This window comes from Protopterus annectens, chromosome 2.part0 (genome assembly GCF_019279795.1).
Source record: "Protopterus annectens isolate FY-2018-M chromosome 2.part0, PAN1.0, whole genome shotgun sequence".
NCBI classification, from domain to species: domain Eukaryota; kingdom Metazoa; phylum Chordata; order Ceratodontiformes; family Protopteridae; genus Protopterus; species Protopterus annectens.
In genome coordinates, this window is record NC_056728.1 from 584,261,552 (window position 1) to 584,287,108 (window position 25,557).

Below are 25,557 nucleotides of genomic sequence, written 5' to 3' on the forward strand. Positions count from 1 at the left end.
TTTGAACATCTGATAACACAGTGGAACTGTGTGCACTATTATGGGGCTTGCAGTACAGTAATTATGCTAATGAAGAATTTCCCCTTACTTGACTCTGAATCATGCAATTAGTGTAGTGCACAGGTAGCGCTACAGTATGCTGTGAGGCCCATGCCTACTGGTGCACATTTGGTTGATCATGAAGTGTTTTGTGCATGCCTGGACAGCTCTGTAACACCAAGAGAGACACACATTATTCACAGTCAGCTCTGAGGTCTCTAGGATTGCCTTGATACCTTATTGCCATAGTTTGTGGCATGCTGGCAAGATACTCCACATTACACAAGTATGCAGAGGCATGATAACTTTTAAGATGAATGCACCACTACCCCTACCCCTTCACACATCTATTTTGGTCACACAGCCCTGTTGTGGCATTGGGTTATCAGCATTGTCATGATGCTCATTGGTGCACATCATGTGATTTTTGAATATGCATCAACATGAATTTGCTACCATTTCTAGTATTTATGTGACAAGTGGTTATGGCTTTTGGGAGGGCTGACATTGGAAGGGCTTTTATGTGGCACAGGAGAGAGAGAGAGGCAACAATTATTCTCCACCGTCTGTATCTGCACCACCAAGAATGCCTGCTAGGAACTCTGATGAGGGCTCAGTGTAAGGTAGAAGCCTGGCAATTGTTTGCCAGGACAGTGATGGATGCTACAGGCATAATCTGCTATGGTGTATAGTGTATAAATCAGTACAGTGACCTGAAGAGGTGCCATCTTTCTCCATCAATGAGAAGAAGAGATTAGGGAGATAAAGGCAGAGCTGTACAGTATGTTTTTTTTTTGCCTATTACTTTCTACTGCAAATGTAACCATCATTGCATATATAAATGCCATTATTGATGTTTATAGGTATGTTCTTGTTTCTTTTTATCCCTCTTTTGTTTTTTTTCAGTACCTGACAAGATAGAGGAGAATCAGCTGATATGCCAGAGGAGGCATGAACACCTATCCAGGTGTCAGAGTATGCATATGGTATTGTTGTTATGTTATATATGCATATATCTTACCCATGCACATTTGCAGCTCTACTAATTAGTTCCTCCACTGTCTGCAGCTGTGCTTTGTTTTATGTGCTATAAGCCTTGTAATTAAGACTGGAACTATGCTGCTGCCTTTCTTGGTGCCAGGTATTCTGAACACAGACTGGGAAAAGCAGACTGGACTCATACTGGGTGTGACACTGTCATCTCAGGTGTATGTGTTCTCTTTGTAAAATGCACAGTTGGTCTCATTCAGTGACATATCCCTATCTGTCAACCATACTGTTAATGAATAATGCCCTTTTCAGCTTGCCATGACATACTAACACTGCCCAGTCTACCATCCATGTCTGTGTTTGTTCCATATGGCATGCCATGGCATGCTAATGTCAGGCCATCAGGTACTGTTACACATTGGCTGGCAAAGGTCAGGGTGAAGTATTATCACAGAGTTTAAGTTTTCCATGTGTATTCATATTGGTATTATGTGCAGGGCATACACAGCATATTACCAGCCAGTGCCACACACCTCAGCATTTACAACCTGGTATATGGCACCTGATCATAACCTCCTCAGTGCAGTTCATTTGATGGGGGCTGTTGATGCCTACCTGTGATTCTCCTTGCACTCACACTGTTTGCCACTCATGCATCATGCCATTGTCTTACACACAGGTGACTCGTTACATACCATCAAATCATGCTTTGTAGCACATACAACTCTGTTGTACATGTGTCAGGTCTATATGTAGTTTGAGCTTTGCCACTGCATAGCCAACTGAATGTTCTCCTGTTGCATTCTCAACCATTGTAACGCAACTTACTAACAATTGCTTTTGTCTTTTTTTTGTTTTATTATCATATTGTTAATTTTATGGTTTGCCCTTTGTTTTTTTTTTCTCCACCTCCATTCATATTTTATGCAGTGTTATCTATGGAACTGGATGAGGTGAGGCAGCGGTCACTTCAGAGTGCACCTGCCTTGCCACTGATCTCCATGACCATGTCAAGGCAGGGTGATGAATGCAATCCTGTTGGGAGTGCTACCTGGATGGCTCGTGAGTTCCTTCATCTGCTGGTGTTTCATTGATAGGTGGTATAAGTCCTTTGATAGGGAGCATTGTGGTGGTGGGGGGTCCCACTGGGTCATATGATGAAAGATGGAAGGGCTGGTAATGGCCTTGATGGATCAGGTGATGGACATCAAAATTATTAGCCTGGAGTGCATCCTTATGTTACTTGCAGAGTTTCACATTTGCATGATCCTAATCACCATGCCAGCAGGGACTGGGTCCTGGGTCCGGTCATGAGTGCAGTCATGATGGTGGCTGACCTCTATCTGGGTGCAGCACTACCCATATTGGCAGTCAGATATCACCCAACCCTATATCTGCATCATGGTGATCCCTGTCCTTATGTTTCATTTCCCTCTCCACTTTGTTATCCAGTCCTGCCCATCATTGACTGTCCTCTCACTGTCTGGCTGTCTGTTTATCCCTTTTGCAGTTCTTCCATTTCTGTCAGCACCTCTCCTGTCAGTCTTTGCTTTGTGTTGATTAGTCTCTCCTTCTTGACATCACTATACCATCTGGGCATCTGTCTCACAAAAATGGCATACCTGTCCTCCCTATCCCAACATTACTCTTCCTTTCCCTTTGCGATTCTGTGAGTTCATCTGCTGTTCTCCCTTTCATATAGGTTCAAATGTAAGTACTAGGTTAGCTGCCTTTATGGGTCATTTTATGCCTAGTCAATTTCCCTTTCCCTGCTCTTATTAACCTATCACATTTGGTCAGAGAAGTGGCCTTATCCATCCCATGGTTGATAATTATATATTACCTCTAATGAGAATAACTGGGATCATACCATAGATAATTTGAGGGGACCCATGCATGTGATAACTTATCTAGGAGCTGCCTCTATCAATTAGTGGTCCAGGAGGTAGTCCTGGGGTAAATTTTCAGTTTCACATCAATAGATCTAAACTGTGATTGAATATGAACGGGGATGAACTTTCTTTTATGTGGATTAGGAATATGTTCCAGAGCAGCATTATCCTCTGTGAGATATGACTGTCCCTTAAAACCACTTTGCTGGTGTTGAAGAAGAAGTTTAGATCCCTATACTGAGTATTTCTAATGCTCTTTGACTTGGTGATGTGTAGAAAGTCCATCAGTACTGAATCGGTGGATGCTTTATATTCTTGAAACAGGTAACCTGTTAGTAGTCTGTTCGATATTGAGTTTAGTGACAGGAATTTCAGTTGGACCATCTAGGGCATGTTGTTTAGGCCTTATATGTTTTTACTAAGGTATCTCTAAGGGCACTTCAGTTGTTCCATGTGTCTGGATAAATACATGCCAAAGGGGCATTTTACTCAATGAATGGCCTAATGAGGGCTGAATAAGGGAGGACAATGACATCCCCAGATCTAGGCACAATCTATTTGATTATAAATTGTTCAGTATGGAAGGACTTTCTTATAAAAATGCACGTGTTGGTCAAAAGTCAGGTCACTGTCTATATAAGTTCCAAAATCCTGAAAAACCGGGTCCATATCTCTCAACCTCTTAGTGCAAGAAATCTGGACAAAGCTGAAAATAATGGGGGGACAAAGGACCAGGAATAGGGATAATTTTTAAATATTTCTCTTATAAATTTAGAAAGTTTATAGAATAATGTTTTTATTTTGCATTATTATGCAATTTCCAAAGGGTATGAAATCTGAAACTCAAATACCTGTCATTATTTAGTGACTTCAATCCTCAATGATTTGCCAGAACAACACAAATTTTATGGAGAACAGACCAAAAATATGAGGCAAAAATATGGACATTCTGCAAAAATCAGGACAGTTTTGAGATATAGCTGGGTCTGCTATTAGGAGCATATTGTCAATGTGGTAGTTCCTTGGAGTAGATGACTTCCCAAAGAATGCAATAATGCATTTTGGCATTTCGTTTCATTTCATAATTTTGGCACTAGTTATTTATTTGGGGCAAACCTTCCTGTAGGATGGCTAGGTCACTTGGGGATTCAATGACTACTCCTAGCTAGCAGTCATCTGCAAATTTAGTCATCCAGAACCCTTTGGTATTGACTTTTACTTCAGAAAAGTAGATGTCAAACAGGAGAGGTGCCAGTACAGTACCCATGGGTACTCCAGTGGTGACTGGTCTCTTTGTGGAGGTAACTTCCCCTATTTGAGTTCCTACATCCTATCTGTGAGCCAATTACCAATCCAGCAGGTGGGATAGGGGTTGATTCAAAGTTTATTTTGTTTTTCTGCATTGCCTGATGGGGGAATTGTATCAAAAGCTTTGGCCAGGTTGAGGTATATAGTGTGTACAATTTTGCCTTCATCCATTGCTTTGGTGACCTTTTCAAAAAAGTCCACGAGATTGAATAAACATGACCTGCCCTTGATGAATCTAAACTGAGAATGTCAAGTGTTTTGCAGTTCCCTATGTCCTGACTGATTAGTTCCATGTTATGTCTTTCCATGACTTTGCATATGAGCCTGGTTCAGAATTATGGACCCGTAATTGCCTGGGTCTGTGAAAGGTCCTCCCTTATGCAGGAAAATGACTGTAGCTGATCTCCACTTGCTTGATATATAACTTTTATGGAGGCTTAGGTTGAACAGCATTGGGGTGAGTCTAATTAATGTTTCATGCCATTTAAGATGCATCCAAGGCGATATCGTTAGCTTGTTATAGCACTTTTAGGACTTGGTCTAATGTGATAGCTTGAGGTGAGCCAGTTTCAGGTATATCTTGAAGGACAGACAGAGGGGAGATAAGGGTAAAATGAGAGCTAAATGTATTGGCCAAAATGTTCAGTATATCTTCAGTCTCAGTGTAGGTAACATTATTCACAATCAGCTCAGCACATTGCTAAACTGTGCTTTCGAGATTACGAACATAACTAAAAATGACCTTGTGATTGTCTTTGGCTTGGGGAGCTATTTTAGCCTCAGACTTGACTTTGGTGGATTTTATTAAGCTTCAGAGTTATTTACTTCAGTGATAAGGTCGCCTTATGTTCTGGGAATTACTCTTCTTACTTTTGGTCAAAATTATTTTACTTTTATTCTAAAGCTTGTTAATATTATGGTTTCCCATGTGGGTTTGTTTCTGGAGTTTGTCCTGCACTTGTTCCTCCTGAGTATGGCTGCATCTAAACAGCTGTTTACATGCTGGTTTAGTGTGGTCTTGTACATTTACATGAATTCAGTAGAGTTAACTGGGTTTGGTGGGAATTTGAAGCTCTCCAATGTTTCACTTAGGCATGGGTAGTTTATCTTAAAGAAATTTCTAAAGGTACCTTGGGTGAAAGGGATCTCTGGTTTCAGTTTTATTTTGAAGGAGACTACTGTATAGTCAAACTTAACATGAGACAGTGTAAGATGCTCCCATATTAATAAGAACAAGATCCAAGATGTTATTTCCCCCAGTGGGTACTTTGACTAGTTGTTCTAAGGCGTTTGTATTGACAAAGTCCAGGAATCTCTGCGCTTGTGCACTTATGCTGGTAAAGTAGGTTTTCGATCTATAGTTGGATAATTTAGATCACCTAGAAAAATAATATTGAATTTAATATTGAGTGATTCTAGTACATGTAGATAGGCATTGTGGCTTTCCTGTGCCATAAAGAGAGCTCTATAGCTAGCTAATATATGGTACTGGACCTTTCTGATGGTTATTTGAACATGGAGAAGCTCTAATACATCATGTTGCTTTATCAGCCTTGATGTGATTCTATTCTGGATGAAGATTCAGACACCTCCACCTTTTATCTCTTCCTCAGCAGTAGTTGGTCTAAACATGATGAAGGTATTATAGCCGTGCATAGCCACAGTGCTGTTCACTCGTTTAAACCAAGTCTCAGTCACTACACAGATGTCAATGTCCTCCAGAATGAAAAGGGCTTGTGGGGAGTGGGGTTTCTTATTTAGGCTCACACACACACACACACACACACACACACACACACACACACACACACACACATTTTTTCCCATTTACAGTATAAGGTACAATGTACACTGTCACAGCTGCACTACACACATACTACTTGGCCCAGGTTGCCACATAACCTGCCACAGCACTGTCCATAGTTTTTGTGATTCATTCTCCTTTTGCCAGTGAATTGCCTGCTTATTCCATCCTAGTCTTAGAATCACCACAACAACATACTTAATCATTACTGGCCCTCATTGTACAACATTCATTGTGCTATTTTTCACTCCTCCATATCAACTTATTTTTTTAAACCATGGTAACATCCTGCTTGTATGTGTCTATCTTGTCTAATTGTTTTTTTTTAAATAATCATAAAGTTCCATGACTGTCAAATGCCAAATATACAAAATATAAAAACATAAAACATTGTAACAGCAGCAGACATAAATACACTACTTTTGAAAATTATGTTGATGTGTGCAAAAATGAGAAAAAAATAAATCCATATCATATGAATTGGGATCCATATCAGTGTAATTAAACCTTGCAACAAACAGATCCTTCTTGGTCAAAATATACAACAGTAAAAAAATTTGCAAGTTCTCCTGTTAGATAAAGATTTATAAACATTTCTTTGTGAAAGACTGTTACAAGTTTGGATGATTGTCCAAGTGCTTTTTGAATCTCACAGATACTTTTACAGATTGAGTGATTTCAGAACAAAATATTTCAATTCACTGTCTAACATCTTTTGGAAGCTGCAGTGGTACAGCGGTAGCATTGTTGCCTCACAGCAAGAGATTCTCCATGTTCGATAATTGGCTGGAGTGCCTTCTGTGTGGAGTCTGCATGTCCTCCCCGTGGTCAAGTGGCCTCTGAAAGACATGCATGAATAGGAGTGCCTTTGCTGAAGGTTGGGCATCAGGCTGGCAACTCAGTACCATAAAAATCTACTACCAATCATTAGTGGATCAGAGTTCCACTGTGGCAACCCCTAACCAGGAAAAGACAAACAACAACTATCATCTTTTCTCTTACAGCAAAGTTTTTTTTGTACTTGAGGAATGAAGCCATGGTCTGTATTACAATAAAGCTTGTATCCAATGAATTATTGGTCTTGCTAATTAATATAAAGGAGTACCATGTAGGAAAAGGAACAATGATTTTAATTTTTTTATATTTTATATTTGTTCTAAATTTTATTAATACTGTAACAGTCACTGAAAATGTATTTTATAACATCTGGATTTCTTATATGATGTATAATGAGGAGAAATAGGCTACAAGATGCTTGTATGAAAGAAAAATATAATTGTTCTGTTTGATCACGAACAGAATGAAAACAAATTTAGCAAAAGTATGGGGTGTTCAGAAATACACAGTAGTGTGCATTATACACAGTAGTGGATAAGTGACAAGACATAGACAGGGGATGCTTCAGAGATACCTTGGTGCAATCATGTTACTGGAAAAGTAGTAAAGTATAAATCTTATGATAATCACTGTATACTGACATGCAAATGAGTGTCAACATGCTAATGAGAACCATTATATATGCTAATGGAAAGCACAATAAACCATGGCAATCATCTATTCTGAATGCCAGGGTTTTACAGTGTACAAATGCTTTTCTCACATTATGATGCTAAGAGTAGTAGCAGGTTTAGTAGGACAGCATGCAATGGTGGCTACCTTCAGACTTAATGCTCATAATGTGCAGTCTCCCTCCTTGTTGCAGATGGGTCCACCAGTGTGAACAGGGACACCATACAGGAGTTAGTAGGCATGTGCCACACTCACATGGAATCAAAGGTGATGTGTGGAATGCACATCCCAATGGACATAAAAGGTTTGGGTAACATTAGCATTCCTTGCGGCAAGGATCCTTCACCATTCAGGGAGTACATTAGGAGTTTTGCAGGTGTCAGCCTTGAGAAACCTACACCATTTACTTGATGTAATCCTGTAGAATATGGAAGGACATATTTGGTTTCCATGGATATTGGAAGAAAGAACTGTCACTACACAGGCATTCTGCAACGCAGTCTGTTTCCCCTGAGGATCTGGTATGCCACGGACTGCATCAGTACTGTATGTGTGAAGAGCAATGCTATTGACGTTATAATCCCTGTGACTGAATTTATGTACCAGCTACACAAAATGCATCTAATAATCATTATCATCACAATAAGTTCTTTTCAGTTGTAAAGCTCTGAGCCTTAGGTCTATTCTTAGTAATGTGACAGGTATGACAACTACTCACTTTAAAAAAAATGCATTTTTTTGTAAAAGTTTCCTGTGTAATATGATATTTAGATTGTTACAATGGGCCCTTGAAACAAATATATCCAAAAGCAGGAATGGGCTGATGCTGATGATTAGGGTAAATTCAATATCCCATTTATATTCGTTAAGATAAGGCAAACAAATTTAATATCCCATTTATATTCGTTAAGATAAGGCAAACAAATTCAATATCCCATTTATATTCGTTAAGATAAGGCAAACAAATTCAATATCCCATTTATATTCGTTAAGATAAGGCAAACATTCTTCAAGTTTTAAGACATCAAAGGTCCAAATTAGTCAACAATCATCTAAATATCTATCTCCATGTCCAGGGCATGTAGATAGAGACTGTGTTTAGCATTATAAATGATTTGAACTTTCAAATAACCCATGAACAAATCAGCATGTATGGGTGCATGTAACACACCCATTGCTGACCTAGTTAGCTGTAAAAACTCATCATTAAAAATGAAAACATTTTTAATTAGCATAAGTTCTGTAAGACACAATATAAAAGGTGTTAACTCCGGGGGGGATAAAAGCTTTCTTAAAACAGTTTTCAGTAGCATTCTGGCCTGGCCAGTGAGGACTACAGATATATAAGGCCTGCATGTGTTGGTTACACATATACCAATGATCTTCCAGTTGAACATCCTAAGAGATTGTTCAGTCTCAGAATCTCTTGCTTGAATTTTATTATTTGTTAGTAATTGCAGGTGTGGGGGTAGCCACATTCTTTCATTTCCTGTCCTTGCCTATTTAAGTGGTACAGTTTGAAATATTTTCTGCTTAAAAACCTCAGCTTTGGCCGGCTAAGAAATAGCTGTATTCAACTGGACGTATAAGAGAATTTAAGTACCTTTATCTGCACTTTTTTTCAAATAATACAGCATTTAAATTGAGTTAACTGTGTTGCATGATTATTAACTGAACTGGAAGTTTTGACTCTGTTCTTCAGTTAGTTTTCCAACCCACCCTCCCTGATTCTGTTTTGGTGTTAATCTTAGTGGCTTTGAAACTGCCCGCCCCTTTTGTAAATTTGTGTTTGGATACTCCTTCTGGGCCCATCTCATTTGTTCACTCAACTGAGTGCAGTGAGATCATATTCTGATTTCAGACACTCCTACTGTGTACAAAGAGAGCATCTGGGAAAGAGAACAAAAATAAAAGAAAAATTCAAGCTTGTTTCCTGCCTTTCCTGTAAGTGTTCTAGACTGTTTGTAGGCTTCTGAGCCCCCAAGCCCTTCTGTGTTGGAGGGAAGCCTTCTAGCTTACTTTTGTTTCTTATAACTAGCCAGTTTTCTAGTTTCAGCACTCAAATCTGTTTCTTTGAACTCAGCACTTGTTCAAAACTCATTGTAAGCACTACATAAGCTGCAAATTACTACAGCACTCGACTTTTCTCACTTGTCTAGTGGAAAGCAGTTTTTAGTACTTAATAAATAAGCACTTATCCAGGCATGTCTAAGGGTCAGCTCCCAGTGATTTCTCCTGTCTACCTGATGAATCTGGGCATCTTGGGGCAATGCAGCAATTGCCTCATGTACACAGACAACCCTCTCCTCCTACCACCCAACACTACAACCTGTGAGAGATGCACTTATACAGCCAAACTGGAAGTAAAGCTCTCTTCACCCAAGACTGGACTAGACAGTCAAGAGGAGAAGGTAAACACTTGCACCACACCACACTCATCACATAGTCCCTCAAAACCTACACCACCAAAACACACACATAGAAACACAAAACACACACCTACATTCACGGAGGCTCTCAATAAAAATCTGCCCAAGCATCAGGGACATCCAAAGAATAAACGCAAGCAAACTCCACCCCCCAACACAACCCAAATAACACATAGCCCACAAATTCAGTGTGCCACTCAACCACAGCCCATAAGGCATAACAATGTACCCAACACTCTAGTCATAGGTGACTCTATAGTCAGGCACACTGATGTTCCACTCACTAGACTAAACAAGGTGAAAGTTACTGTCAGCTGCCTGTCAGGTGCCAGGATCCGCTACATAATGCATGCACTCAGGTCACTCCACAATAAGTACAAATATGACACTGTCATTGTCCATGTTGGTGTGAATGACCTGAGACGTACCTCCCTGGACTACATGAAAAGAGACATGGAGGAGCTCTCCGATCTTCTATCCCAGGCAGGTATGACCCTAACCCTGAGTAGCATCCTGCCATCACCCAGAATGATACCACAGTACAAGGACAAAATGATTGACTTCAACAATTGGCTAAGCTTCTGGTGTCATTCTAAGGGGATCCGGTATTTGTCTGCCTGTGACGACATGATCAGCAGTCCACGATGCTTTGCCAGAGATGACCTGCACCTGTCGCCCTTGGGATTCCGAGTACTGGCTAAGGGTCTTGCCACCCCTATAGTGCCTTTTTTAGGCAAGGTTCAAATGACAAATTCACCACCGTAACAGGTACAAGCAAGCAAAATCTGAGGGTAATGCTACTCAATGCTAGAAGTCTAAACCTCAAAATGCACTCACTCGAGGCACTCCTTAAAATGGAGAACATTGACATCTGTGCAGTGACAGAGACCTGGTTCAAAGCTCCAGAGAGCACCCCTGCATTACCAGGCTTCAATTCATACCACACCTTTTGGCCACCTAACCCAGAAAGAAGCACTAAAGGCGGAGGCGTGTCCATATTCATTAAGGATATCCACACCTCCAGGCTAGTTGCACAGCATAATGCATCCGAGATTATCCAAATGCAACTAACTCTGACCAAGACCGCAATCCAAATTGTAGCTTGCTACAACCTCCCCACCATGCCCCAGGATTCACACTCCTCATTTTTTGATACACTGGAAAGTATTAGGGTACAACCCAACACCCTAATAATGGGCGATTTCAACTATCCCACCATTAACTGGGAAAACTACTCATGTACCAACTCTTGCTCAACGTTTTCTAGAATTCATAAATTCCAACGCCTTGGATCAACTTATTCACACCCCCATCAGGGGCAGCAATATCCTAGACCTGGTCATTACCAACATGGGAAACCGGTGTTCCACACCAGAGGTCAATTCCTCGTTGGTCAGATCCGACCACAAGCTAATCAGCCTAGATATCCACATCCCACCCCCAGCCCCAATTAGGGAAACCATCGTAAAAAACTCCTCCAAAGCCAATTTCACACTTCTTAAGACAGAAGTGGCAAACTTCATGACACCCATGCAGACGAACAATAGAGGTATGACTGCTGAATCCTACACAAATGCACTTTATAAGCACTTACACGAGTGCATGGATCATGCTATCCCTAATAGAACCAAGATGTTATCCTCCAAAAAAAGGAAGCCAATCTGGTGGCCCTCTGCCATAAGCAAACTCTACAACAGAAGAAAGAAACTGTTGCAAAAAAGAGTAAAATCCAATGACTGGAGGAACTCCCTGGTCAACCTCAGTAAGAAGCTGAGATCCCTCATAAAGTCCTCCAAAGCTAGTTATGAAAACAAAATTGCCACTGACTCTAAAGACAACCACAAAGCATTCTATAGCTATGTCAGAAATCTAAATGGGAACACTCAGATCTAATCTGAGTTACAGCACAATGGCACTAAATATACAGAACCAGCTGATATTTCCAACATCCTAGCAGATAAGTTCAGTGCTAACTTTACCCCCCTCTCACCCCCTAGAGGGCCCATCTCTATAACGGAAGAATGCAAAGTTCCTATAACCATGGCTGCACAGGTAAAAAACACACTCTCCAAAGCCAAGAACACAGCATCCATGGGACCTGACAATATCCCAGGCTGCGTTCTACACGAACTACAGAATGAACTGGCACCCTACCTAAGTACCATGTTCAATCATAGCCTCACCTCAGGCTTTGTACCCACTGAATGGCACACCATGGCGGTTATCCCACTCCACAAAGGGGGAGCCACTACGGACCCCGGGAACTACCGCCCCATTAGCCTGATGAGCCTGGTCTGCAAGGCCATGGAACATATCATTGTGGAACTCATAAACAAAGACATTGGTAATCTCCAAACTCTGGACCCTACCCAGTTTGGATTTGTAAAAGGCAGATCATGTCTCCTAAACCTGATTGACTTCTTTGAAGCAGTCACCAAAGCCATAGATGAGGGTAAAATGGTTCACACAGCTTATCTAGATCTCGCCAAGGCTTTCAACACCATCCCCCACTCTGGAATTATAGATAAGCTCACTAAACTAGGTATAAATCCCTATGTCACAAGATGGGTTGCCAACTGGCTCATGGACAGAACCCACACTGTGAAAGTAGCGGATTCCAAATTTGGCATCAGACCAGTGACAAGTGGAGTACCACAGGGTTCAGTCCTGGGTCCTCTCCTGTTTGGTATCTACTTCTCTGAAGTGCAGGCTAGCACAGAAGGTCTTTGTTTAACAAAGTTTGCAGATGACTGCAAACTAGGAGCCATAATTGAAACTCCTAACGATGTGGACAAACTACAAAAGGGCCTCACTGAGACAGATACCTGGTGTCAAAGCCATGGCCTGAAGCTCAATGCCAAAAAGTGTATTGTCATCCCCTTTGGTAAAAACTCTGTACCCATGAACTACCACATAGCTGGTAGTCTACTTAATGTTGAAATGTGATAAGAGACCTTGGGAAACAGGTGGACAGTAGTCTCTCCTTTGATAATCACATTGCCACAGTGGTCAGGAAATCCTTCTACGTGGCTCATCTCATCACAAAAGGATTCTCATCCAGAAAGAAAGAGGTCATTGTTCCCCTCTACTCATCACTCATTAGACCCATTATAGAGTACAATGCCCCTTTTGGTATGTACCTCACAAGACATCTACAACAACTGGAAAGACCACAGAAATACCTCACAAAGAGGATTACTGGCCTCAAACAGATGTCCTATGCAGACCGTCTCAAAAAACTACAGCTTTACTCCATCGCATATCACCTACTCAGGGGCGATCTCTGCCTAACATACAAAGCTATGTCAAACCCAGAGCTGTTGGGCATGCTCCACTTAAAGAAATCCCAATCCATCCGAGCTACACGCTCTAGGGACCTAAACCTTGTCACCACAATAAACAGAACATGCTGGAGGGATAGATTCCTGTCCCAGAGACTTCCCATACTCTGGAACAGACTACCTATCTATGTCAAACAGAGCTCCTCATTAGCACTCTTCAAGAAAAATCTTGATGATTGGATGGGAAATGGGAAATTCACCCCGGGGATCCATTCTGTGACTCTGCTCGACATGGGCACAAGAAAATAATTTTCTTGGGTGGCGAAAGCCAGGGTACATTTTTTGGCTAGGCTTGTATGGGCCCTAAGGCCGATAGCCTAGTACCTACCTATGAACCTATGAACCTATGAACCTATACCTGACCTCTAACTAACTGCAATAATGGCTCCAAGTATTGAGGCGAGAAAACAGAAAAGGGTGTTGTAATAAATCCATTACAATACAATGGATCTACTAGGAGAGGTTTCAAGGAGTTCTTATGTATTTTTCGAAGAAGATAAAATTATTGTGGATTGGGGTCATTTGCTCTAAGACTAATAATTCCTTTTGACATATCTATGACTAGTAATTTCTTCTGTCATCCAAACTAAGAACATTTTCATAGGTTCATAGGTTCATAGGTGTGTTCTAGGCTAATAGCCCTGGAGCCTTTACAAGCCTAGCCCATAGGATTACCATGGCATTGTGCCACCCAACCTTAGTTCCCAGGAAGACTGGAAGAGACAACAAACATGATTTTCTGAAATGTAAAAAGTAGTAGAATTCTGAAAAAGGTGTGTGCAGAAACATTTTTTGAGAATATTAATGACAGAAACAATATAGATATGAACATGATTATGTATGGATATTATAAAAAGAAGAAGGAAGAATATGTGAGAATGGCAGATAAGAATTTATTTTACGTAATATTGGTTATTTGGAATGAAAAATTGAATTACATTTTGTTTAATTGGAAATAAATTTTGGCAGATGCACTGTGAAAAATTAGATTATGGTTGTGAAAGAAGCAGTGAGGGTCAGTTGTGGAAGAATAACTATGAGGATGTTATAAGAACATGATGAATAGTGAAAAAAAGAAATGAGTATACATGTGCCTGTAAATATGTACATTTTGTAAATATGCAAATAATGTTTTTTATGTTGTGTTCCATAAAGGATCTCTTTTTGATAGGTGCTGTGGGATTTTTTATATCCACCTGAGTTACCTCCAACTCAAGCAGATTGCGCCTTGACTAAATGTCTCATTCAAAGGACGGCACACTCAGGAGTGCAGCAACCCCTTATGCTGCATTGCAGTGTCAGCAACAGATTTACCTGGTGTGGGAATATAACTCACAGCTTTTTCCCTTAAGGTGAGTGTACTACCTGTTGCACGACTGATATTTGTATACAGATATAGAAATATACACACACACACACACACATATATATATATATATATATATATACACATATATACATATATATATATGTGTGTGTGTGTGTGTGTGTGTGTGTGCGCAGTATGTTTGGTTGTATGCTAGTTACAGTTATGGTTGTTTTGCTGAACTGATTGTTCATTGCAGGAGTCTGACATTTCTTTTTGAGATTGCTGGTTAGTGGGAAGTTGGATTGTTTAGTGATCTTGGAGTTTGTTTATATAATTAGTGTGGTGCAGTGTGCTATGCGTGTGGAGAGGTTCATGCTCAATACATGCATATCTGTGTGTTGCTTTAGTGAGTTTTGATCATTTGTTGTCATTGTAGTGTATTCTGATGTAGTTTGTTTGTGTCTTTCGGCTTTTCCAGGTTAGGGGTCGCCACAGTGGAACTCCGGTCCGCTAATGATTGGCAGTAGATTTTTATGTACTGGCTTGCCAGGCCTAACGCACAACCTTCAACGAAGGAACACCCATTCATGCATGTCGCCACACAGAAGATGCTCTAACTGAGAATGGAACGGGCAACGTCTAACTGTTTGGCGACAACGCTACCGCAGCACCACCACCGCAGTCTGTATGCTGATGTAGTGATATATATAATTTTGTGTATTGCTAGATTGTGTAGCTTAACACAGTATTTGTATACCATGTACAGTCTAAGTATTATGAAATTGCAATAGCTGCTTGTTTATTTTTTATTTATTTTTCATTTTTATAATTAATTTATTATAGGTTCTACTAATAATACTGATATAAATATATATAATTATTTAATCTTTGTCACTGCCATAAAACTGAGGTCATGACTGATAAAGGTCTTTGAAACAGTTCATCTTCCTGGTTAGCAAATATGAAATAAAGATATAAAATTAATGCTAGAGTAACATTCTACCTCAGGAAAGGAGAAATATTCCAATGGTTTGGGAGTGTGGTACAAGATGAGCTAGAGAGAAGTGTACAGATGATAATATATCTAGGTAGATATTCTATTGAAATTAGGAGAATAATCATAGATGAGGAAAATGAGTAAATGAGTTTGAACACTGGGTACTGGAATAGATAGTAATAGTTGCCACTAATGAAACTTAAATGTCTTTCATAAGGTCAGGAGTGGTACCATTCATCTGAAGAAAGGTGCAACAAATGTTAAGTAAGGGTACCGGAAGCAGTGTACTAGTCGGTCACAGTCATGTCTCTGATAAGAAGATTGAATGGATATGGGGGGGGGGGGCAAGGCAGGTGGGCTTCCTGAATGTCCGCAGACTGAGAATTATTAGGAAACATAACTGCACACAAATTGTATTGACAGACCATGATGACATACATTTATGACTGAGTTCTTACAGAAATGGATAATGGCAGAATAGCAGATGATCACAGAGCAGGATAAAGGAAAGAAAGAGTGATGTGGAAGGGGAGGAAGGGCATGTCATTTTTCTGAGATAGTTGTCCATAGTTTTTTTTGTTTTTTTTCAAAATGGGTAGAGTAAAAGGCAGCATGGATAAATGTATTGGTAGGAAAGATAGTATAGTGATAGCAACAGGGGCAGATAAGCCAACACAAAATATAGGGAAAAACTCTCAGCAGAGGTGCTGAAAAATGAATGCCGTGTGACATCACATTGAGATCAGAACAGCATGAACTACAAGATCCTGCTTTGCACATGCACTTTAAATAAGTAGGACAGGAATGGTGAAGAAGAAGACGACTTATTTAGGTTATGCAACTAGGACACATTTATGTTTTTTTCTTTTTTCGTCCCTCATGGCAGATAGTCATCAGCTTTTGCTGAGTCCATGTGTGGTTTTCCATTCTATCCTTTCCTGGACACCTCTACAGCTTTCTCCTCTGGACTGTGACCTAGTGGGGGAATGGAAGAATTATCTGGGTAAGTATGTAAAAGAGATCAAGGTGTGTTCATATGGCACCATCTACACAGCCAGGTAGTTTTTTTGCTAATCCTAAGTGGGCTCAGCTACTGATATCATGTGCAGAGCTGCCTACTGTCTCACATAGCTCCAGCAACTCCATGCAAAATTATAGTTGAGGTAAATGTGAATCCAGGGACATCTGGGAACCATAGAACTTTTAATTTTCAGATATGGACCATTTAAGTCTTGTGGATCAGTGCAAATCTTTATTTCATATTGCTTTACCACAGTAGCAATGCTATTCGCCCATTTTTTCCAGTTCCTCCTGCTCGATAATAGCACCTACAGATTCCATTCTCTTCAATAATCATTCTATTTTCTATGTGCAACAGGTACTCCTCTGGGGGAACTTATCAAATGGGCTGTTTTTGTAGAACTTTTATTATATATTCTCCATGTTTATAGCCCAGTCCACTAGTCAGCACAGATTTGAAAAAAATATTTGATGTGGTGTGGCCAGGATGGCAAGCTGAAAGTAGCATAACATTTCTCCTCTGCTTTATTCAGTTACTTTTGAGAGGATTTCTTTGTCATTTTCAAAAATTATCAATTAAAAGTTCTGAATTTAACAATTGGAAACTTCCAGGATCGTTTTGGTGTAAAAATCAAGTGATATTTTTATATAATCCTGTCAAATTTCAAGGGGAAAGAAAAAAGGAGAACATCTCTGAAGGAAGATGAACCATTCCAAGACTACACAACAAGACCACATGATGAAGAAAGAACTGCAGTCTGTCCTTTCTAATATTCAAGACTTGGTTATCAAAATAGATAAACTCAACTATAAAGTAGACAAAATAAAAGAAGACTGAACCAACAAATTGAATTAATAAATTATGTTCTTAAACAACAGAAAATCCATCTAACAGCAATAGAAAACTCTGTTTCTGACATTGACTCTAGGTTATTAGAGGGAGAACACAATACTGAATTCTTACCACAACAAAACAACAAACTTACTGACAAAATAGATGATTTATAAAATAGAGCCAGAAGAAATAACATCAGAATCTACAGGGTCCCTGAACAAATGGAATGGGAAAATACGTTGACCTTTCTATCTTCATGGATTCCTAAAATATTAAATCTACCAGAAGCCTTGTCTTTTGGTATAGAAAGAGCATACAGATCTTTAGCTACAATCTCCAAGATCCATTATTATATATTTTTTTTCCAATCAAGACAAATACCTTGTACTAAAAACTGCCTGGTCTCTTTCACATCTAAAATTAGGAGATTCACAAATCAGATTTGATAATGACATTTCTTTTATTGTAGTATCAAAAAGAAAAGCCTGCATTCCCCTTTAAAATCTCCGAAAAAAAACTGGCATCAAAACTCACTTAATCTTCCCTGCTAAGTTACCAAATGGAAAAAAAAAAAACATTTGACACTTTGGAGGAGGCCACTACTTTTGTTCAGAAAAATAACTTTTTAAATTCAGTTGAAGAAATAAACCCCCGCATCACTTTAAAGAGACAGGCTTCAAAAAAATTACTCGTCAGTCAAGAAAAAAGAAACTTAGAGACAAATAAATAATCTGTGAGTTTCCACATTTTTTTAAAACATCAGTGAAATATCTTATGGTTCTCCTGAGATGATTTAAATAAAGTAACACTCTTTATTCTCCTTTAAGTTAAATATTATTTTATTCTCAGCTTTTCAATCACTTTAGAATACGCAATAATCTAAAAGAGAAGCTCAGTAATCATATATTATACTACAGTAATATATTGCATTTTGAATATAATAAATCATAATACTTATGCAGTACAGCTGACCACACTCACACAGGCATTCATTACCCCATCCACACAGCTATAATTGTATAGTAGTATATTTATCTATTATTTATTTATTTATTACAGTTTGATGACTGAGATAGTCCACTGGGCCTGGAAGAGCTCATTTTCAGTGGAGGTCTGGGGAGAAAAGCTTCACAGGATATAGGCAATTTTACAATATTTATACAAAAGTAAATAAAGTAGCAAAACAGTGAAAAATACAGAGATAATATAGAATTTGTTAAAAAAAGACATAACATTTCAAATCCTAGGTAATGATTTACAAAAGTGAGATTCATGTAGTCTAAACATATTAAAAGTACAGGAATTTCAGATGAAAAAAAACATGTAAGTAAAACATTTATGTACAGATTAGAAAAAGCTTTTTTTTGGAAGTTAGAAATATGAGGAGAGGACAGAGAGAAGAAGGTGAGGTGGGAGAGGTAAAAGTTGGTATATAGTGCAGAAAGGGAGTGGGTTGAGGGGAAGTTTATGAGGTATAGAGTAGGAGAGGAAGTAGAGGCAAAGGGTAAGAGAGCACAGTGATAGAAGGTTGAGGTATATAGTGCATAGGAGATGGTGTTAAAGTGTTTACGTGGTAGGGGTACAGGAACATTCCCACTTTGAAAGGAGGTGAGATTGGAAAAGAGTTTTGAAGTTTGAGTGGATCTGAGTATTCCAAAGGGTAGTAGGGAGAGAATTTCAGAGTTTAGCTAGGGAGTAGGATAATAGTAGGTGGCCAGGGGGTTGACAAGGCTTATATATGTTTAGACGATTGTGGTTTTCTGATCTTAGAGAGCAGTTGGGAATGTAGGGGTTTTAAGAGGTGGACAGAGAAGGACAGCTAGAAGGTTTGAATATGAGCTTGTCAGGAGTAGTAAGTCTAATGAGTCTGACGTAGTTATTAAGCTCAAGTCATTTCAGGGAGTGGAGAGAGAGACAGTGATGCAATGAGTTTCTGGAGCTAGTGGCAGATTTGGAGATTGTATTGTAACAGGCTTCCAACCTGGCCTGTAAGCCTAGCTGAAGCTTAGTGAATGGGGGGGTGTCATACATAAGAGGGGGAAGAAGGTAAGTAGAGGTAAGGGTGTGTCTGGTGGTGGGGGTAAGGTAATGTTTGTGTCTATACAGGAGACCTAGTTTTTGATGAGTTTTTTTGATATTAGTTTGGATATGGATGTCAAATTTTAGATTTTCATCAATTATGACACCGAGCAGTTTGGTATGTGATACTATTTCTATAGGGCTGTTATTCTGAGCAGTCACTTTAAAAGAGTTTTTTTGTCTGTATTGGTGTTTTTGGATGGGGAGAAGATTATTAACTTTGTTTTATTGGCATTTAAGGTGTGGTGATTACTATGCACCTAAACTGTCTTTCGGCATTTCCCGGTTAGGGGTCGCCACAGCGGAACTCCGATCCGCTAATGATTGGCAGTAGATTTTTATGTGCTGGCTTGCCGGGCCTAACGCACAACCTTCAGCGAAGGAACACCCATTCACGCATGTCGACACACAGAAGACGCTCTAACTGAGAATAGAACGTGCAACGTCTAACTGTGAGGCGATAACTCTACTGCAGCACCAGCATTACTATGCATCTATGATTCGATATTAGAGAAGGCTAACTGAGTTTTGAAAAGTAGGTGGGAGGGGTGTCTGCTGTACAAATGATAGTCGAATCATCAGCATATTGAATTAGTGTGGCATCGGAGAGAGACTGGTGGAAGTTATTAATGAAGATGTTAAAGAGGAAGGGGCCTAGGATGGAACCCTGGGGAACTCTGGTAGGGGTGTTTAGAAAGGAAGAGAGTGAGTTTTTCCATTTAACGGCTTACTGTCTTTCAGAGATATAGCTGGTGAACCAGGTGTTGGTAGAGGGGTTGAGAGAGGAGAGTTGGGATAATAGTAAGGGGTGAGAAACAGTATCAAAGGCTTTGGAAAGGTCAAGGAAGAGTGTAGAAACTATCTGTCCAGATTTGCGTGCAAGGTTCATGGAGTCTAGAATGGAGAGGAGGGCAGTGATGGTACTATGCCTGGGACTGAAACCATGTTGTGTAGGGGTTAGTAGGTTATTTTGGGTCATATAGGACATCATTTGGGATTGAATACACTTCTCCATGATTTTTAATAGGATGGCTATGGACAGAAAATTAGAAATGTCAGTGGTTTTGCCTCTTTAATGGAGTAGAATGATAAAGGCATGTCTCCATAGTGAGGGAACGTATGATTCTAGTATGGATCGGTTTATTAAGACAGAAATGGGATGGGCAATGCTGTCTGCAGACAATTTGAGGAAAGTTGTGGGTAGGTTATCTGGGGCAGAGGAGCATGGTTTGAGTTGAAGGAGGAGCTTCTTTATTTTGCTTATAGAGACAGGAGAGAAGCTAAAAGTAGGAGTAGGGGGAGTCAGATTGTGTGGAGATGTAGAGGGGTTGGTTGGAGGAGGAGTCTGAGAGTGGTGAGAGAAGCTGTTGGTGAGTTTAGCTATGGATTCTATGAAGAAGGTATTTAAGTTAGAGGCATGTTCTAGATCAGAAAGGTTTAGGTTATGGGATGGATTATCCTTATTGCCTGGGTGGAGAAGGCAGGAGATAGAATCCCATGATTTTCTTGGGTTGGATAAGTTTTCTGATTGAAGTTTATTGTAGTATGATTTTCAATCCCTGATTCTTAGCTTTTTTGCAGTGCTACAGAGTTGTTTGACTTCTGTTAGGACATGGGGTAATTTATTTGTATTGTAAAGTTTCCACTTTTTGTCTCTTAGGTGCATGATTTGTTTAGTTTCTTTGGTTAACCAAGGGGAGCAAGGATGATGTTTTAATTCTTTTAGTTTTTAGTGGAGCAAAGTTGTTAAGGTTCAGTAAGGTTTTATTAATGTAATCAATGGCATTGTCAAGAGGCAAGGTTTTTATGTGTGACCAATCTGTTACTTTTAGGCAGTCTATGAATATTTGTGGGTTGAAATTGGAGAGGTTCTGGGATTGTACATAGTGGTGTAGCTTTTGAGGGGGATAGGAGTGACAGTCAGCAAATGCAGGCAGGTAGCCACTGAGAGAGTCAGGAAAGATGCCAGTATCTGAGATAAGGTTAGGATGAGACACTAAGATCCAGTCAATGATGTTACCAGTGGTTCCACCTTTGTTTAGCCTGGTAGAAGAGTTCATTAATTGGGTGTAGTTGTAGAGATTGATATTTAGGGAGGGCGATTCAGAGCATATCATGGCCCAGTTTATGTTTGCATCACCTAAAATAACCATTTTGTTTTTGATGTTAGTTGAAAACCAGGATAGTATGTCTTCAAGTATAGGGATGTTGTTGCCTGGAGGAATATAGAGGGAAGCACTGCATATGGATTTGTGTATGTTGAGTTTAAGGAGGGCAATACAGAGTTCAGAACTGGCAAATTTAGGAATGGGATTGGTGTAGGGAGTAACAGTGTAGGAAGAGGAGTAGAGTATAGCTACTCCACCACCTTTTTTGTTGGGTCTGTCAGAGCCTAGCATTTGGTAGCCTGGTTGGAGAATTTTTTTATTTTTTTTATACTAGAATTAAGCCAGGTCTCTGATATGGCAACAATGTCAGGTTGGTTATGGGACAGCCAAGCATGGAGGATGGGAATTTTATTTCTAAGGCTTTGGGCATTGATTGTAATAAAACAAAAATTCTTGGGTGTGGGGGGATGTGGTAGATGGCGATGAGAGTTGGGTGTGGCATTGGCAGGGCCAGGGTTGGGGTGGATGTCCCTGGAGAGAGACAGTAAGAGCCTGTCTAGTATGAATCTAATATAGTTTGTTAAAGAGGGTGAGTACAGGTGATGATGAATGGTGTATTTGGATGGGTGTGGGGGTGAGGGAGAAGAGGATGGGGTAGGATGGGAATTACTCTGAAATTAAATAGGAGGGTAGTGTGTGAAGAGTAGACCTCATGGGCGATAGAAGAGAAATATGGATAGGTAGTGTGTTTAAAGTCTGATGTATAGTGTGAAGGTAAAGTGTAGAAGTGTGATGTATATTGTGAAGGAAATGTATAAGAGGGGATAGGAAGGTAGGTAAGATAGGAAAGAATTGGAAGTAGAGTGACTGATTATTATTAGGTTAAAAGAGTGAATTGAAGTCTGAGACATAGTGTGAGTAGGTTTAGTTGAGATTAGAAGAGCTGATGGGAGTGGCTGGGAAATGGAGGCAGGGTAGGAGAGCGGAGTGAGTCCGAGCATTAGTGATAGTGAATAGAGTGGGGCCACACCAAGAACTGCAGGTAAGGAGTAAGATAATATGTTAATAATATTGTGTCTCATGTAAAAAAAGAGAGAGAGAGAAGATATTTAAATGCTGTGCTTTTACATATGTAAATGGTTATACTTCTCTCTTTAAAATGTTATTTTATTAATTAGGGGTGTTGTGCTGTTTTCCTGTTGGGGATTCATATTTTTAAATTATTTAATTATGTAAAATATGTTTTCAACTGTTTTTAAACTTTAGAGAGGGGACAGAGTGCTGAAAAGTGGTTTTCTAGTTCACTATCAGTTTGTATAATGCATCTGCAAGCTTTCCAAATTTAAAAGCTTTCTTTTTACAGTTTAAATTCCCACTGACTTACATTTGAAGATTTTCTGAGCTTTTTGAAGTCAGCTCAAGCTTTTGGTTGTTCTGAGAGTCTCCACCTTTGTGAAGAAATGCTCATGAGTGAATCCAGGAAGTAAACTGTGACCTTTGAACTCTAAACTGCATGTTCAACACAGGAGAACAACTGGAAATAAAAAACAGACTTTTGCATGCTTTTTTTATTTATGATACTTATTTTAATTGAAATTAAAATGTAAGTAAATATTTTATTTAAAATAAATGATTTAATGCTTGTATTTAATTTCTACTTTGTTACAGATTCATGTTTACTTTCAACAGTAAAGACACAAAGTTTTCAGTGTTACACTTCAACACAGTTGCTGGAATCAGCCAGTAGATGTCATGGGTTGGTTAGTTAATGGCTTGTATGGGAAATAAAACAAGCCAGGAATAATAAATTCCATGCTGAAGGTTTTTGAACTGTTTATTTTCATTGTATTTAAGTTAAGTAGCACTATTTTGTCCATAACAAATGCCATTTTGATTTCATTTACAATTGGCACAGAACATTATGATAAAATGTCATTAACACAACTCTTTTGATTAATGCCAGTATACGAGTGTCTCTCCTTGAATGTAAATGAGTTAAATAACCCTATTAACAGAAGTAGTATAACTAAATATGTATCCTTGCATAAGGCCGATCCTGTCCTTCTTCAATAAACCCATTTTTAATCAGAAGACTTAAATAGATTATTGTTAAAAGACTATTCAGTATTGGTTAGCTCATAGTTTAAATATAAAAGAAGAAGTATCCTTATTTTATACAGAAAAAAACTTTAGGATTATCGGAGATTGTAGATTCCTTTTCAGATAAAGATGGTATGCTTGGAATGGCAGGAATACAATTGGAAAAAAAGTTTTATACCCTTATAAACACATGTTGGATACCTAGCACTGGCACAAAAACTGTAAAGAAATATTTAGATATCATGACTCTACATTCCATGGGTGATGTTTTGTTAGCCAGTGATTTTAACTGCATTTTATCCCATAATGAAGCCACTAACACTAAATCTTTTAAAATTTCTTCAACAACTAAATATTTAAACAATTATATAAATACAAGAAACTTGAAATAAAATTATCTTCTTCATTAAAATGTATTCACTACTCACATAGATTTGGTACCTGGACAAATATAAATAAAGTTTTGGTAGCCAGATCTTTACTCTCTAAAATAGATGAAGTATTTTTATCCCTCTTATCTGATCATAACACCATTACTTTTAAAATAGCTTTCAGCCCTGACAATATAAACTTTTGTCAAAAAATCCCGGCATACATAATTAAAGTAAATGGCTTTCAAGAACGGGTTTTAAAGGAAATTAACCAATTCATAGAACTAAATAATAATTTGGAGGTCTCGGATAGGATTTTATGGGCTACATTAAAAGTTGTTCTTTATGGTAAAGTTAAAAACTGGTACTTATCTAAGAGAAAATAATGGGATAAGAAGTTAATAGATATACAAGAAGAAAATAGATAAGCTAAAACTAAATCTTATACCTAGTGATAAAACAACACTTTCTAACATTAAAAAATTAAATACAGATTACCAAGATGGCCCTCATCATAAAATCTCTATCAATCTAGGAAAAAAAAAAATCTAACTACATTCATATTCATTGAACCCTAAAAGTTTGCACAAAATAGCAATTAGATCAAAGTATTTGAATGAAAAAAAATCACATCAAAGAAATTATATAGAGAGGTAAGAATAAAATATTCAAAGCCTCAGACTTAAATAGCATACTTTGTGTCTTTTGGCTTTTCCCGGTTAGGGGTCGCCACAGCGGAACTCCGGTCCACTAATGATTGGCAGTAGATTTGTACATGCCGAGTTGCTGGCCCTGACACACAACCTTCAACAAAGGTATGCCCATTCACGCATGTCTCCACACAGAAGATGCTCTAGCTGAGAATCGAACAGGACAACGTCTTACTGTGAGGCAACAACGCTACCGCAGCACCACCGCCGCAGTTATTTAAAAGAACAAATTAGTAAAATAGACAAATTATTCACCTTTAAAGAACTAAAAGACCAAGTCAAGAATTTAAAGACTAACAAAATACCAGGACTAGACATAATAATCCCTGAGTTATTTAAACTTCTTCCTGATACTACACTCAAGATTCTTTTTTCCACTTTTCATGGAGTTAAATCTATATCAAATATACTAACCTCACAAGTTTCTACTATCTTAAAACCTGATGAAGATCCCACATTATGTTCTTCTTATAGACCAATATCGCTCTTGAATACAGACTGCAAGATATTTATGTCTATACTGGCAAAAAGACTGAATACCATAATTTCTGAGCTAATAAATGAAGATCAAGCAGGATTCATTATTAATAGGAAAGTGCCTGAGGAGAAAAGCTCCACAGATAAGAAAATGTAGCAAAGTACAAGATAAATATCATAGAAAATATCACAGAAAAAATATCAAACAAGAAAAAAAAACAAGGAAAAAATAGTTTTCA